Genomic DNA, 17,852 nt, shown 5'->3' with positions numbered 1-17,852 from the left:
AATACTGTGTGTTTGTAATGCACATGTCCTGAGAGACCAGAACCTTCTCTGCTTAGTCTATAAAACAAATCCACAGAGGAATTAAGGGAGACATACATCTTGGCTTTAGAGGTCTGCTTGCTTCTGCAACTGCCTCCAAATTATAAAAAGGCTCCAGACTGGAGAAGGGAGGGAGAGAAGGGGGGAATAACATAAGGACTGAAAAAGAAAGGCTTGAATTTAATTGCCCTAAAAATTTCAATCATTCAATCTGGTAATTAGAGAGCTGGCTGATTCAGAAGGCAATTTCATTTGAAAAAAAAAAGAACCCAACAAGATAATTGATGCTAAGTGAATATTTTACCTGAAATATTAAATACCAAACTTAAGTCTGCCTCCAGGGTCCTTTCTGCTACCCCTTTTTGATCTGTCTTTCTACTTCTTTGTATTTTCCTCTCACATGACTCAACGGAACAGGACACTCCTTCAGAGAATCAGATTGTCACAGGGACAGGTTTATTTGAACTCTCTGTGCTGTGAAGGAAACAATGTAATGATTTATTAGTAAAGAAAATAATAATAGGAAGTCTCCTGAGATCCAGCCTGGCTGCAAATCTCAGTGAGATTTTCCAGTGTTGAGTCTGTGTGTCTCTCTGGCCATAAGCAAGGTTTGATGTCCTAGCAAGGGTAACAGCTTTCTTTATGAGCTTACCAAGTATAGAGTGACAGCTTTCTTTATGAACTTAACAATACTTACCAGAATGTTTCATGTTTAATTCTGGACTCTCTGGTGCTGCAAAATGATACTTAAAGGTAGATCTCTGCACTCATGCAGTGCACTGTGGATGTCAGTGTCACAGGGGTCTGATTGCACAGATCTCTTCGCAGGATGGAGAGCAGAGCTGGTTTATTGCACACTGTTCAGAAGAAGTAACTGTTAATTCTCTAATATTTAATAGCCTAATGAACAAGGACAGCATCTCATACACATCTTAAAGGAATGTTGCATGCCTGGAAATTAAGTAGATATTAATTTATACTACATTTATAGATGGAGAAATGATAAAGAAAATGCATGTGACACACACTGGATTCTGATATCATATGCTGTTCTAACTGCTCATCCATGCACCTTTTTCACACAAAATGCTACACTCTATTGCTGTTAGCAATATTAAACTTTAATCTTAAAACACCTTTTTAGGTGAGATTCCACATCTGTTACTGCTTAGGAAGACCACATCAAATGTATTCAGGTGCCTTTGCAACTTCCATCTTTGAGACTGATCATGAAAATGTTTCTGATCCATACAACATTCACTATTTAAAAAGATGCAGATGACAGGACTTAGTCACAATTCTTGTAGTGAGATGGGATGCCAAATGGGATGTGGCTTCTTCTCCTAGTTCAGTGGGGGCAGAAAAAAACCACTAATGCTGAATATGTTATATAGGAAATGTATAATAAGTACCTTTGTAAGTATTCCGGCTATCGCAGACAGAGTTTTGAGACTAACTTCGTACCACAACATTACACTTCTTCTGCACACAGGTAGTTTTCCTTCACGTCTTTGAGTGGCATGCCTTCAAAAGAAGATGTGACAGTTAATCATATTTGGGACCTGAAACCTTCCATATCCTGCCAATAGGTCAGGACAATCCCCAAACCTGTAGAAGAGATGTATCCTAGTCTTCATACCAAAGGACTCCACTTTCTATGCACTGACCAGGCTTGATCTCTCTGTCTGATATCTAATTTGGTGCTGAGGGTAAAGACAAGGCCAGTCCTTATCTAAAAATAGGACTCATGTGAGCCCCATCCTGGCACTCTGCACTCTGGCAAAATGTACCTTGTGGAATTGCCAACTACTACTGTTCTCTGGCCATGTCATCTGTTTTCTCATTGCTATGTGCTCCTAAAATCCTCTAAGTCACAGATGTTCATTTATTCTATATACTCAGTGATTTATCCAAAGGTAAATAGGAATTAAAAGCAAAGCAGCAAACTGAAGCATAGTCTTGCAAGTCCTGGCAGGTGTGCAAACCGTGGATCAGGAGTATAGACCAAATGCCTCTCAAGTAGGCACTAAAGTGAGAACACCAGCTTATTCCAGCAAAGCCACCAGCAAGAACTACCAAGCTGAGGTGGATTTCAAGCCCTCCAGAAAAAATTAGCAACTTCCCTTGAACCACTCACTTTTCCTTAATCACCTTAAATTAATGAGGACCTCCCCTTCTTTTCAGAGCCACGATGATTCCCTTTTCCTTTCTCCCTACAGTAGATTCCTTAGCAGCTGATTAAATTCTTGATACAGAGGACAGGTTACACAGCGCTGCTCACAAACCCCATTGGCTGAGCTTGGTCTGACTCTGTATTTTGGAGCCTGGCAACAAGGCAAGTCTCAGGAAAGTTAGTCTTATGTTCACTGCATATGGAGCTCCTACAGTTCAGGCACAGAAAAGAAAGAGCTATTACAGATACCTCCACAGAATTTTAAATAAATTAAACAGCGCAAATCCCACTGAGAATCTTCTCTCTCCGTTGAGCGGAGACACATACACCTATTTGGAAACAGTCAGGGCTGTTGTAACTGTTAATTAAGTTCTGTGCATTTGTTGTTCAGGACACTGAATCCAAACCTCCTTCTCTCTTTCTCTGACTTACCCCTCCCTCTCTGAGAATTCATAGCCACTATCTAATCTGACAAAAACTGTGTTCTCTTTTATACTTGGAGGTCACTTTATGTTATTTACAGTATGTTGCATTATGTCAAAAGGCATAACATAACATAATGAAAAGCAGACTAATATAACTCAACCTGACATCAATGACATAATATGATGTGGCTACTGAAAAATGCACTGTTGTCATTGTTTTGTGTTTTCATCTGATACTTACTTGGTATTCCAGCATGGGGCATTTGTTGCAGAATTTGGAGAAGGAGGTTATGGACTGAGCATGTCTGATTCTGCTGTGGCTCCCATCATTTTTGCACTGAGATCGGTTTGTTGGCTTTGCCAGGGTTCCTCCTGATTTCCTCTAGCAAGAATCAGGCTCTAAAAAATCATCACATAAAATGCAATTACATTAGGAAAGCCATCAAGTTGGAAAACGCAGCTCCTGGGACTAAGGAAATGACAACACTGTTAAAGTCCCTGTAACCTTAGCTCTGCCCTCTTGGGTAGTAAATGAGCCTGTACTATATTTCCTGCAGGATGTCATTTCATTTTGTAGAATTGTGTAGCAAAGCAGCTGTTCAATATTTCTCTTAACTTCATCACGTAGTCTGTGGTCCCATATCTCATTTGCTGCACATCAACCAAATCCTTTTGTGGGTTAGGTACTTTTCTTCTTCCTGTTTTTATTTGCTTTTGTATTGTTCTAATTACCACAGTATATGTGTATTTCAAAACCAAGGCTGAATCTGTCTTCCCAACACACCCGCAAGGTTGAAACACACAGTTATTCCTTCCTTGTTCCATAGACAGAGAGCAGAAGCACAAAACTGTATCTTACTATAGGCCCAATGGGAAGTCCGACACAGGCAAGGCTAGAATGCAAGGCAGCAGAATCCCAGACTTTTGCATTAATTCTTTATTTTTCATTCCCTGGCTACTTTATACTGCCCAGTTCCCCAGTGGAAAAAGCAGACATGAGCCTTATTTATGAAAAACGCAAACAATAATAATAAATTAAGTTGGAATGTTCTGGTAATGTTATGAATCCCTATGCAACAGCTCTGCCTTGTTCTCCATTCAACAGAACCAAAACAGAAGACCCAACAGTAACCAAAATAATTGAGCTGACGAATTATAATGAAATCTACTGTAATTTCCGCTAGAGTTTTACAGACAAAACAATCAAAAAAAGATCTCTAGCCACTTCGCCTGTCTAACACAGGCCATAGCATTTTATGTATCAGTTGCTGTATCAGGCCCATGTCTTCTGGTTGAGCTAGAACATATATTTAAACATTGCTGTTGTTGTTGTTGTTATTATTATCTTACGCTGATAGTAGTTGGCCAAGCCAACTCAAGCCATGGCATCCTCAGTGGCAGAATTCAGCCCCCGTTGACTTTGAGCCAGTCTAGTTAGTGGATTTGTCCTCACTGTTCCGCACTTTGTCATGCCTGCAGTTTACCATATCCTCCACACCCACCTTAGACTGCTGGCCATACAAGAGGTGTCATCTGTACATGAATGATTTGGGAGGCACGGGAAGCAGTGGGACAGATCACAACATTTTTGCTGCAAGATAGGATTTGATGAGAAAGTAATTAGTTTCTGCTGACAATGCCTGATCTTTCTGGCAGCAAGATACCCTGCTGAGAAGTTAGGGTTTAACAAAGCAGAAGTCAGGAATTGAGAGAGGCTGGAGAAAAGCTAAAGAGCTCTGGGAAACCAGGTGAGGTTTAGACATCTGCTAATATTTTGGCCAAGTATCTTCACAGAAAGACAGGCTATATTCACTTAAAACTTTCAAAGAATGGAGGAACCAGCCACCACTTGACAAATGATTCTCCCTGTCAGAAATTTTGCCTGAATATTTCCAATTTTTATTTAGCTTTTGATGGGCACCTACTATGCCTTTTTTTGTTAGGCTAAAACCTACTTTTCTAAATTAATCTGATGCATTTGTAATTTCTGTTTGTATACACATACATGCATAATTTCTGAAAATGTTTGGAATATGTATGGCATGGAGCTTCCTAAAATTTCAGGATAAACAATTGGAACTCTTCACCTAAAATCTAACTATATCAGGATGTGCTAAAATATAAGATTCTACCTCCTCGGTCAAAAATCCAGCACAGCAAAAGCAAATTTTGTTTACAGAAAATAATATCTGAATATTGACCCAGTGGCTAAATTCATGCCAGGTATTTGTGGTTTAATTGCAGATGAATCCCAGAGTATGTTGGATCACATCAGACTGAGGTTTGGAGCCACTTATATTCCATTGCAGGTTACAACACGCACACAAGGGAATAGAAGATAGGCAGCAATACTGCCTCAGAGTACAGCACAGATTTTAGGCTATACCATCCATAAGAGCACTAGAAAAAAGACTGCCAAATGAGGGACAATTCAAGAATTTTTAAGTGCAGTGAAAAATGCCAGCTGAAATAGTCACTTTGGAAATTTTGAGTATAGTAGCTTTGCAGATGTTGAATGGAGGACATGGTAGTAGGGCCATATTCCACCAGCACAGCAGCTGTAAAAGGTAGGAACCACAAAGGCATTTAACAACTTTTTGTAAATGTCACAAGTTCCTAATTCAATCCTTTGGCACTTTTTTAAAAAATCATTATGGGAGAATCATCACATGGCATAGTAACAAACTCTCCTGTTTGTACTAAAGAAACAACCCACACTCTTAAACTTGGCTGAAAATTATGAAAAGGAACACAGCACATAAGAAAGGTGCTGTATTCTGACCTCACAAACAATAGCATAAATCCATTGTCACCTCTCAGAATCATAGAATCATAGAATCATTAAGGTTGGAAAAGACCTCTAAGATCATCGAGTCCAACCATCCACCCAACACCACCATACCCACTACACCATGTCCCTGAATGGGATTATCTGGGATTGACCATCATGTGGCTGAGGACAGAATCTGGCCCAATATAAATTTTCTTTGTAGCATTCATAGAATCATGGAATGGTTTGGGTTGGAACTTTGAAGGTCATCTAGTCCAAAATGCTGGAAACTGTGGTTCCACTGTAGTCCAGGAGCTGTACGTGAAATGTGCAGGAGGGTGGATTGTACTGACAGCGGAGGCTCAGTTCTCATAGCGGGTGACAGCGCATCCTGCCAGCATAGGAAGTCAGGGTGTGACCCTGCCTGGCCGGACAGTGAACACCTGTGAGACAAGCTGAGCACCTCACGTACCAATCTTCTGAAAACAAGCAGACATTCACAATGATGGTTAAGCAACTTGAATCCTCAGACTGACTCACTTGGGACTTAGGAACTAAGTATTTTGGTGATTGTGGATAGAACCTTTCAGAACCAGGACCCTAAGCCATGTCTGAATGTCTTTGCTCCCATCTTTGCCAGTCTGTGGTAATCTTTACTCTGAGCTGAAACTAATCATCAAGTTCCTTTAACTTAGGACCCCCCAAGCTATCCTCATTCTGTTGGATGAATTATACTGTTGTGACATGACTCGACCTGCTGTTTGACTCAGTTAGCTAGCTAACCCATTTTACATTCCTGGCACTTCAAAACACAGATATTAGTTATGTATGCATGTGAGCCAACCCCAGTGTACTCAGAAATGCAACACAAAATCCCATGGTAGTTTGAAAATATACAGTACAGTCACTCAAACAGGAGGAAATGCAAACACCACATTCAGAGATACTGTCACATTCCAATATACTCCATGCAAGTACCCCAAAATCATGAGTCAATACCCCAAAAGTCATGTTTTAGAGGACACAAGGTTCGAAAAATAGTAATAAATTGTAAGAATTGCATCTCAGGTGGGCTGAGTCACTCCTTGAGGTACTAGTCTTCCTCCCTTGTCTGTGAAAGATATATCTTTAACTTGATCTTTTTGGTTTAAAAACATATGAAAGAAATCTGGGCCATGAACCCAACATCTTGGCCATACGGATAGGCTCCCTAAAGCACAAAGTCAGATATCAAACCATGAGAACAGACAAAACTGAAATGCTCTGCATGCACAGAGGGTTGAACTTGTCTAAGAAACAAATTTGATCCCCATTGTACCTTTCAGTAGAAGTCGAGACAAAGGCTTCTAGAAGCCAAAATCTCTCCTGAAAGGAAGAACAGCAAACTGCTCATGGTACCTCCTTTGCTAGTTAGTTGCAGGTCAGAGAATGCATGTGGTGATACTGCTTTACAGACTCTGTTGTACCCTCTGCAGGCATGAAAGCTGCTCCCTGCTGAAGAAAACAAATGCAGGAGAGAACTGCTGTTGGCTCACCTCTTCCACTGCAACTCAGGCAGCTGTAATGTCAGCTCAAGGCAGGTTCCCACAAAGGGGTGAAATTAAGCATACAATATATCCTTAAAATGAACTCGGGTCAGGCACTTCCGTGATACTGCTCATCATAATCGTGGGTGGACACCGTGCACCATCTCATTGAAAAAGTACAGAGCAATGCAGTGAGGAAAAAGTCCATTGGGAAGGGAAAACCATTGGGAATCTAAACTGGAAGATGCTTACTATTAATAACTGTGTCTCCCAGTCAACCCTCAGCATAACTTCCACAAACAAATGGCATATAGGTAAGAGTAGCAACTGCAAAGGTAGGGCTACCACAATCTTCTACAGCAAGCCAAAAACTTAACAAACTCCTCAGAAGATGGAATTAAGGAATAACCACTTCTTTCTATTTTTAATTTTCTTATGGGAAGTGAGTAATGCTCCCTCACCAATGACAGACATTGAACTCATGCTGTATTAGAAGGAAAAACGCATAACCCAGGAAATTCTCAGCGTTCGCTTTCAGACATAAGGATGCCATTTAGAACTCATAGATCACATGTATGTATCAGTCATAGAGAGTATAGAAGACAACAAAGTCCCTCAGGAAAAATTCTGCTGTGAACTCCTAGCCTAAGGTTTTTCTCAAATATGCCAGGCAGAAGGAAATCCAATTTTCATTAACCTCATTAAGCCAGACACTCTTTTGCCTACTGAGTGCATACTTCAGTGAGGCAGGTAAATGTACAGTCTGTTTAGACCCTATTTTCATCTATTGTTTAATGTGTTTATATATGAACAAGTCCTCTTCACTCATTTAGCCATTGTAGTTGTGCACTGTGCAGAAACTCATGTAGATAAATGCAGGTTAGTGAAGAGAGGTCATTTGCATTTTGGTATTTTTCAGTGTGACATGAAAACAGTTAATGTGCAAGGAGGCATCAGCTGCACATCATTCTGTATTTCGCTTTTAGTATTTATAATTTTTTTGTATAAGGAAACACACAAATATTCAAGGCTAATACAGGTGCAAAGAGAAGTAACGTTAGCAAATCCAGTCATCACTCCACACTTGAGGCTTAGTCCTGAACAGTTTGCCTGCTTCCTACCAGTAAGCTGATAGACCTTGGAAGATAAGGGCTCCCTGAAGACAAACTATAGGTAGATTACTCCTATGTTACCCTACTCCAGCCTTTAGGTCAAGGAACGTGTTATGTATCCTGAGATTTCAGTGGGAGCTCTTGGATATTCAGGGTTTTTTCAATCAACACACGTACCTACTTGACAGAATGTACAATTTAAGTTTCTCATGTACAAGATAGGATGTCTAGGTGTCCTGCAACATTAAGAGGCTAAAAAAACCACCCCAGAGCTCTTCAAGTAGCTCTTTCTCATTGTAAACCATGCTTGACTTCCTGATTTGTTTGAGGAAAAAGCCACGGAGTGTGTAGACGTCTTTTATCCCTCTTAGCCACAATTCCTTTGAGAAATCCAACAGCAAAGGTGGATACAATTATTGTAAATAACGTTGGATAGAACCCAGAGCAGATGAAGGTAGGAGGATACAGCTCAACAAGAACAGAAGTGGTTTCTAATGAGAGAGGGAATATTTCACTCTCAGCATGGCTATTATTATGTCCTACACATTAATTCAGCTGAGAAGTCTTGAAGTAGCAGAATGAGTTTCTATTCACTAAAGTGGCAGGCACTGGCATGGTTGCGTTCATTTAAAGTCTTACATTTAATACTTTCCTGATTCCTCAGTGAAGAAGTATATGACGAACTAAACCCTGTAAGGCACTGGGCACCTAACAAGGTCTCAAAACTTGCACTGAAGGCAAATATTCCAGTCTAGTCCGTTCAAAGCAGTACTTATTTCAGTTTTATTTTGATTATTTTCTCTATTTTTACTAGAATTGTGGGACAGGATTTATCTTCTTGAAAAATAAGCTCTAATAACGCTAGCAGAGCTGTGAACTCTTCAGCTCAGGAACACCCATGGTTGGATAGTTTCTTAAACCTTCCTCTACAGTTCTTTTGGAACTGTCCACTTTGTCCTGAACTGTCCATTTTGCTGATGAGCAAGCAGCACATGAGCTGGTGTAATGGTTTACCTTAAAATCCGGAGGTCTTTCTCAATCTTTCCTTAAATCCCTGCCTCTTCACTGTTCTTTAATTTTCTAGACATTCCTGACTTCTGCACAGGTGCAGGTCACTAGTCATTCCAGCTAAAATGTGAATAACTTCCTTTTCTTCTTTCCCTACTGATGTCCTGCAAGGAATGCAGGGCAGGATTGTTGTGCTGTTTATGGGGTTCTCTTTTCATGCTGCTTCCCAGATCTAGAGCTGACAGAAAAGGAAGAGAATAAAGACAGGAAGGGTAAGGGGGATTATTTTCATGCTGACAGAGGTACGCATGAGTAACTTCTTTGGTGGTGGCACTCTACGGCCTCCATCTCCATGTAGGAACTTTGCATTCCCAGACCAGCTAAAATCCTGAAAGTTTAAAGTTGAATCCTGTTATGGTTACATTCAGGAGTTACTCTTTAAGTCAAATACAGCCTGAGTATTTGGTTTCCTAAAGGATCTAACTATAAATCATATGTCCTTGTGACATCTCCCGTATCACAGAAGAAGCAAAAATGTCCCTTTTTCTGTATATTTTTCTTGTCCCTTGTCTTACGTGTACATTTGAAGGTCACTGTGGCAGGAACTGTTACTTGTTCTTTAGTTGTACAGCACCTAATACAATGGAATCTGAGCCCACAACCACACTTTCTAGGTGCTATTGCAAGGCTGATAAATAAATAACTGCAATCAGCAGTAAAAGCTGCTTTTAAGCAGCATACTACTGAAAATGAGAGCAAAATTCAAGGAAGGTCTGAGTGCCTGCAGTTCTCATTGACTCCAGGCTGTGGTAGTTCAGCAGCTCTCAGCATCTCTGAGGATTTATTCTGCAGTATGTTTGCTTTTGCCTCCAGTGTGCAATGTGAGGAAGCCAGTAGTGTGACTGAAAACCACAGCTCCCAGCCACTTCTCCCCTCAGTGTTGAGTGAGAGAGTGAAAGCTTGCAGACTAGCCGTTACCTTTCTCGTGCGGGTGTCGCAGCGGGAATAAAAACAAAACATGGAGCTGAATTTATTTCTAGCCAACGGAAATTTCATATTGAGGGTTACAGGCGTCCTGTGCCTCTTAAAAGCAAGTAATAAAATGCTGCTCTCAATTACAAATTGTATTTACATTTTAAACCCCCACATGGTTTGGTGAGGTAGAGGGAGGTTTCAAATGCATTAGCAGCAACCCTGTGCCGTGATTAGTTACAATTTTTCGCTCTTTGTAATGAACAATTAATGCCCTCAACTTTTTTTTCTCTGTCTTGCAAACTAACCCTGTGGCGATGCCAGGTCAATAGTCAGTAGACAAGACACAACTCCTGCCTAATGCTATGAACCAAAACAAGCAAATGCATTGAAATGACCATCTCTAAAAAGTCTCCTGTAACAGGATTCACATGCTAAGTATAAATTCAATAACAATTGATTTTTTATGTAACTTCCTGGGCTAAACTTTTCAAAGTGTAGGGACATTTAACAGGGAAATGCAAAAATGCATGTGAACGTGCACAGCTTCATCTTCCTGTGCTACAGAAGTCTAATTCCCGTCTCTCTGTCCTCAAGCAGTGATAAAGGCAAAGCACTCGCCGGTTTAAATGATGCACAGGTCTTGTGGCTGGCCCTTGGCTTTTGCAGAGCCCATGTGTGTGTCATTCAGTATCAGCTGTTCTGGTGAACTCATGTCTTCAGGTGCAGTTCTGAACAGAAATGTTCAACATTGCATAGAAAGCCTCAAATATTTACATGGACTCTCTACTCAACATTTTAGAAAACCTGCTCCAGATCACTGCTCTGACAATGTTTTTCCTCTTTAATCAGGCTAAGCTTATATAGGAGATCAACTCTAAAGATCCTGGAGACTACCTACCATTTGATGTCATGAGCTGCCTTCTCGGAAGTTTGTTTTAACAACAATGTCAAAAGGTGTTTTCACATAAGGAGGTGTTTTGTAGAAATAATCAGTAGGTCCTGTTCAGCTTTATTCAAAATCTGACATGGATCTGATGGAACAACCCTACTCTGAGCTTTCTGGGAGCTTCTGATGTGAATAGGAATGTTTCCTCTCTATGCTCATATATAGACATCCAACTCACTGGTCCTGGCCAATAATACTTATTTGCACCTAATAATATCCAAGCAGTGTAAGACTATTTCAGAGGGTATAAATGGGAGCGGTGTCTTTATTAGCTATGAAGTCAATCTGCAGTTCTACTGGAAATGAGTAAGGTCCCTGAAGGGAGCAAGGTCTATAAGCATAACCTGCAAGAAAAAATCCAAAGGAATCAGGAGAAAACTCAGTAACAATGCTGTGACACAGAGAACAGATGGTCATCTCTTAGTCCATGGGGATTATTGATGACAGGTAAGAAGTAATAGCCTCAATTTGCAACATGGGAGATTTTAAGTTAGGTGCCAGGAACAACTTCTGTCTGGAAGGATAGACAAGCAAAAAAAGATTGTTCAGAGAGGGTGTGGAACTTGGAGGGTTTTGATAAACATTAGCTAGTGGTTTAGCAGTCTGATTCTGCTTTGGTTGTAATGATGCTCACACCCAGGTATTGCTGATCAAGCCTGAGGCCTCACAGGTGAGAGGATGTTCCAGGCTGAACGCGAGAAAACCAGTGCAATACTTCACACGCATGTCTTTTCCTCAAATTTATCTCCAATGCAGCAGTGACACTGTACTGGAAAACCTGGGCCAGATCCACAGTTAGTGTAAATCACCTTTACAATCACTAGAGCTATGTCAGTTTACCGCGGCTAACCTGCTTTGCTTTTATTTATAAATAACACATTTATGACACAATGGATATAAATAGTATTTCATTAATTTTATTGCTTATTTAGATATTCCCTACAGGGCTAATACAGAGTAACTGTTGTGTTACTATTTCAGCTTCTGTTTTTCCAAAAGTTTAGTTTGCAGCTAAACCATACAGTCTACCTGGAGCTGAGGCTAAGCTCAGCAGCTCAGCTTTGGATGAAGAGCACATTTGGTGTAATTAGATTTGTGGGTTTAGGTGTTTTGGGTTTATTTTTTTAGTGTATAACAGTGTAATAAAAAGAAATGGCTGTAATTTATAGCCCAGCACTTGGCAAGTGGCTAGTCTGGTCTGGGATTATTTTTTTTTAATGGCAGAAATTTTAAATTTAGGTTAGAATTTCAAAGAAGCTTAGTACCCACAACTAAGGCAGATGTTCAGTGCTGCCAAGCTCAGGCGTTCAAAAATCATGAATCAGGCATGCAAATACCAATATTAACTTAAAATAAGAAGACATAGACACAAACTCACACCCATATACCCACATGGATATACAGGTACCTCTGAATAAGGTTATGTTTAATTTTGTATCAAATTCACTCTTGATGTAAATTTAATCTATTATGTTTTCATATAGAATGTGATATTTGTGACATCCAAATGAATCTTACAAACAAAAAATTTTGATGTTTGATTAAGTATGCTTAAGGCAATAAAATTAAAAATATTTTTATTTTGCTTAATAAGCAATTTTCAGTGAGAACCTGGGACTAAATTATTCTCTATGCCACAATATTGCACCAATTTAGCTTATGACTTTGGGTTCCTTTTTTTAGCATTCTGGTATTTGCTTTCCATGTGGATTTATTTCCAAGCTTTTCTCTACAATAATGAATGCTCAAAAATTCCTAATTTCCTTAGTTTTTTTTCACACAAACTAAGATTCTCTAATCATTTAGCTTCGGGGACTCTAGTCTTAAGAACATTAAGCATGATAAGAATCACAAAAAAATCAGGAGAACTATGAATAAGGCGTGTTGTTTTTCTTTATCAAGAAAGCTCAAACTTTGCTTTCTTTGCAAGAGTTCAATCCTCAGCATAAGAAATACCTACTCATAAAGAGAACTTCTAAGACAAGAGATTTCTGAAAAAGGTAATTGCACTTTTAGGTGCTGAGTGCCTTTGTAGAGCAAATACTCATTAGATGGTACAGACAAATGCCAGCATAACAAATAGAAAACTTTAGCCAAAACATATTACGTGAGTTACCATGTACACTGTACTCTGGTACTGTAAATGCTTACGTTTAGACATAGTGAAAGAGGGGCCCCTTTGAAATGGAGTACTGGCCCAGCTTGATCCAAAGCCATCCAGAAGCAATGAAACAGTGTGCCACTGATTTCCACTGAATCTTGGATCAAGTCCATGGAGTGTAAATGTAAGCATATGAAAAAAGCTTTGCAGGACTCAGAAACCTTTTGAGGGCATGTCTTGCATTCAGGCACAATGTGAAAAGTGCTGATTGTATCCCACTGCATAACACTACTGCATAGACTGACTTACTGTGTTTTCTTGAGGCAGAAGTCCACTTGCCTGTGTTATTGTAATCCAAAGAAGTGATGCCTTGGTGCTGAAATACAGAGAAGCAATGGCACATTAACACCATGGTACTGGAATACATCAGAGCAATTGTGCTCTAGTGCTGTATTACTTACTACAGGGCATCTCAGTAACAACACTCACAGTAATGCTGAGTACTCCTGCTGAGGTGAAAGAAACATCTTAATGGGAGACCCTGACATTTCTGCAGACCCATCTACATTCCTTCAAATCAACACAGTGATTGCCCTAGCATGAGGTCACAAAGAGCTGTGTAAAAACATTCAATCACAAAAAAGTCCAAACCCCATGTCAAAACATAACTCACAGGAGTATGTGAAATCATACTGGGCTTTGAGCTAACTGCATTAACTTTAGAAACAATCAGGGGTAGTGAAGGAAGGGCATTTCAGAGCTCTTCAAGAAAAGCCTGAACAGTATTCTACTATCGTGATTCAAAAACCCGAAAGTCTACAGTGGTCACAGAGCAATTCATTTGGAAGAATTCATGCAAAATGACATTTGTTCTGGCTACTGGATCTGAAGCTACCAAGGCGTATAACTGTTTGTTCAGGTCTTAAAGCAACACTGATCCTCTAGCCAGGCCTGGGAAAATTTCAGCATACCCTCCAACAGAAAGAATTACCTATACAAAAGAACTGGACAAGATAAACTGAAATACTAAAAAAATGCATAAGTCTGTCATAGAGATTGTCTTTGCAGTTCCAGTGACAACCTGCTGTTCATATTGATTTTGTATAAGTATAGTGTCAGCTAGAGATTAAACCTTGCACCACCATAGCTCTAACACTACAAGTCTTTCTTTTGTCTCAGTCAAAGCTCAGTCAGTGTAAGGGGTTGACAATGGAAAATTTGTGCAAAGTAAACTAGAATGTAAATACACAGTGGTCATCATGTAAAAACTTAAAATGAGAACTAAACATACAATAGCCTACTCCACTTCCAAAGCTTGCATTTTGGGAAACAATGCATACTAGCCAGTTCAGTTTAAATTCACATTCAAACGGCCTCTACACTGAAAGCACCAGAAAAGATTTTCAGTGATCTGGCCTTTAAAGTGCAAAAGCATTTATATGGGCAAAGTCTGTCTTTTGTCTGCAACAGAAGAAAATACAGATTTTATTCAGAACTTCACATGGAGGATTTGGATTCATTTTGCTTTTAAATTCATTTCAACCTAAAATCTTTGGGCTTGATTCTTAGAGCTTGTGAAGTCATTTATGTCTGCGCAGGGTGGAAGTAAGAAGCTTCCTACTGAGAGTGGTAGGTAATCCGCATTCACCTTTACACGTGCATAATGATTCTACAAGGTGTATATCCCAGTGCCTGCGTGTTACTGTCCAGTGTCTCAGTGTAAATCCACCTTCATCAGTAATGCAGGCTAATACGCCACACTGTGAACATGAATGGCTAATGTGCTGGCACGTGCCATCCCTGCCGCGAGGCATATAACCTCTTGCAGACAGGTAGGACAGGCAACGCAGAATGGTAATGTCTCAAACTGCTTCAGTTAGAGCAATCAGACTTCATCTGTAGAAGCAACGTGACCTGCCCAAGGTCTCAGCAAGCCAGTGACCAACACTGACAGTGGAATCTCTGTCTTCTAAGTCCCAGAGACCAAGCTCTTGCTGCTTGTTAATATTTTACATTACTTTTATTCATTAGTATTTTTGCTTAAGTGTTCTGCTAGAGGTAGACATCTACGTCTAGCAAACTCGAGGCAATCTATTTCAAGTAAACCTATGATGTTCGCAACAATCTTTTTGTATTTAACTGGGATTTCATGGAAAAGTTGTGATTTCACTAAAAAACTGCAGAATATTTACAACGCTTGTTGTGGATTTGGTTTGCTGATGGTGTTTTTGGAGAAAAAAAATTTGTTTGAGTGAAATCTGATTAATTAAAACAATCCTGTTTCTGAAGGAAGACTTTGGATGTTTTTGGATTTCCAGACTAATTCAGAAAGACATCAAATTTTGTGTCAAAACATGTAAAAATATGACTGTTCATATTTAAATATCAAAAATAAATATTGTGTCAGTTTGTGAAGAACTGAGCACAAAGTAAGCAGTAGTAAAATGTGAAAATCTTATCATGAAACACATAAATATTACTTTTTACCCAGTTACACAGTTCAGTCATCAGATGCTAGAACACAGCAACAGATTCAATGAATGTGGATGGGAGAATCCCGTCAGCAAGATGCTTAATCTTTAAATATTCGAAATACTTAAAATGCCAGAGTGCAAGCATGAGGGCAAACAGATTTAGCAAATCATGCTGATTCCAGTTCTTCCTGAAAAGGTTGTAACATCATTTGCAAAGTATCCAAAAGAGTAGTTATTTCTTTTTTTTAAGTGAATGCACAAAACTTTGAATGGTATATTGCTGGTTTTTTTGGTTGGAAACTGTTTTGTTCTGTGTCTATAGGGCGATTCCCATCCACTGCCCAACACACAGCAATGAGGTTAAATTGGTTTGGATGATATCAGCTATATGTAATTAAACCAGCAGCCCATGTCCGATCCTTTCTGTGACCATGTTAGGTGTTAAATTAAGGTCTGATTAAGAGTGTGCTGCTGCAGTTAAGGTCAAGGACTAAAGATCACAAGCTTTGTTTCATCTAATAACAATAAAGACTGTCTGGCTGCCAAATACCACAACAGCCCTTGTTCTCCTATCAGACTGCTGTCCAGCTAGAGGGATCTGATTTCACTGGTATCCCTTTTTAAACCCTACTTCTAAGAGGGTTTGTAGCTATTTCATCTGTATTAAGCAGCACTGTGTTACCCGAGGCTATACGGTATGTTCTGTATGATCAAAGCAGAAATGCAGCAGCTTCTGACGAAGAGTTATGGTGAGGGGAAAAAAATATCAAGGAAGGAGAAAAAAGATACAGCGCTACAAAATACCAGGTCATGCCACCAAAGTAAACACCCACAGGTAAGTTCATAACATGAGACCACACAATGGTGGAAACTGTGCACATGTGTTTGCTTGGAACAAATCACAGGCTTGCTCCACTAGCAGTCAGCAGGAGAGAGGTGTCAAATAGGATAGATGAGAGATAAAAGCAGAGTGGTGAAGAGAAAAACCAGCAACTTATTTGTAGGATGAAGACAAGAATTGGTGCATAACAGCTTCTCCTTGCATAAGTGTTTTCCACAAAGACAGGTCAGGAGACATTACCAGAGCAGTTGTCTGTTATGAGAGAACAAAATTCCTAATAGCCCAACAAAGCATTCTCACAAAACATGCCCACGTTAATCTCAAATGAATACAGGGTTCTGGGACATGTTTGCTTCCTGAAAAGGAGGATGGAGCAGAGTAAGAAACCATATGGCCCCAAAATAATCTCTTATAGCCACATTCTATTTTATGTTTCCATACTTGGGGTCATTTCAGAGTAGATGCTGATTCATTCTTCAAGAGTCATCTGAAGCGTCAAGAGTCAGGTTATTCTGCCGCTCTACTCCTCTCTAGTGAGACCCCCCCTGCAGTGCTGCGTCCAGCTCTGGGGTCCTCAGCACAGGGAAGACATGGACCTGTTGGAGCGGGTCCAGAGGGGGATCACGAAAACGATCAGGGGGGTGGAACACCTCTCCTATGAAGAAAGGCTGAGAGAGCTGGGGTTGTTCAGCCTGGAGAAGAGAAGGCTTCGGGGAGACCTTATTGCGACCTATCAGTACTTAAAGGGGGCTTATAAGAAAGATGGGGAGAGACTTTTTAGCAGGGCCTGTTGCGACAGGACAAGGGGAATGGTCTTAAACTAAAAGAAGGTAGAATTAAACTAGATATAAGGAAGAAATTTTTTACAATGTGGGTGGTGAGACACTGGAGCAGGTTGCCCAGAGAGGTGGTAGATGCCCCATCCCTGGGAATATTCAAGGTCAGGTTGGACGGGGCTCTGAGCAACCTGATCTAGTTGAAGATGTCCCTGCCCACGGCAGGGGGGTTGGACTAGATGAGCTTTAAAGGTCCTTCCAACCCAAACTAGTCTATGATTTTATGATTCTATGATCTGAAGTGTCTTTCATTCGCTCCTAGTACTTAATAGACTACTCATAGAGCACTGTTCATACCTGGAAGGACAATTTTGCTATTCTGTGAGGCTGCACACAGAAAATTTATCATAGGGACACACTAAACACACTAAAGCCGCTAGATGTTTAGACAGTTCTTTGTAAATTCCATTGCACATGTGATCAAAACATTTTCTTGAGGTGTCTTGATGCTTTGCATTTCGGGATTTGAGATATAACCTCTCTGTTTCCTAACAAGCTCTGAGTGAATCCCAAAAGATTAAATGATACAGTTCAACATGGATTAGCTTCCAACTCCTACTGTTGCCGCTGAGCTAGAAATCTCTGCAGAGCAGCCTTTGCTGTGGGAGTTCCCAGACTTCCTGGAA

The sequence above is a fragment of the Calonectris borealis genome, chromosome 19 (genome assembly GCF_964195595.1).
Source record: "Calonectris borealis chromosome 19, bCalBor7.hap1.2, whole genome shotgun sequence".
Taxonomy (NCBI): domain Eukaryota; kingdom Metazoa; phylum Chordata; class Aves; order Procellariiformes; family Procellariidae; genus Calonectris; species Calonectris borealis.
The sequence above is the reverse complement of the archived record's forward strand: the minus strand, read 5'-3'. Positions refer to the sequence as shown.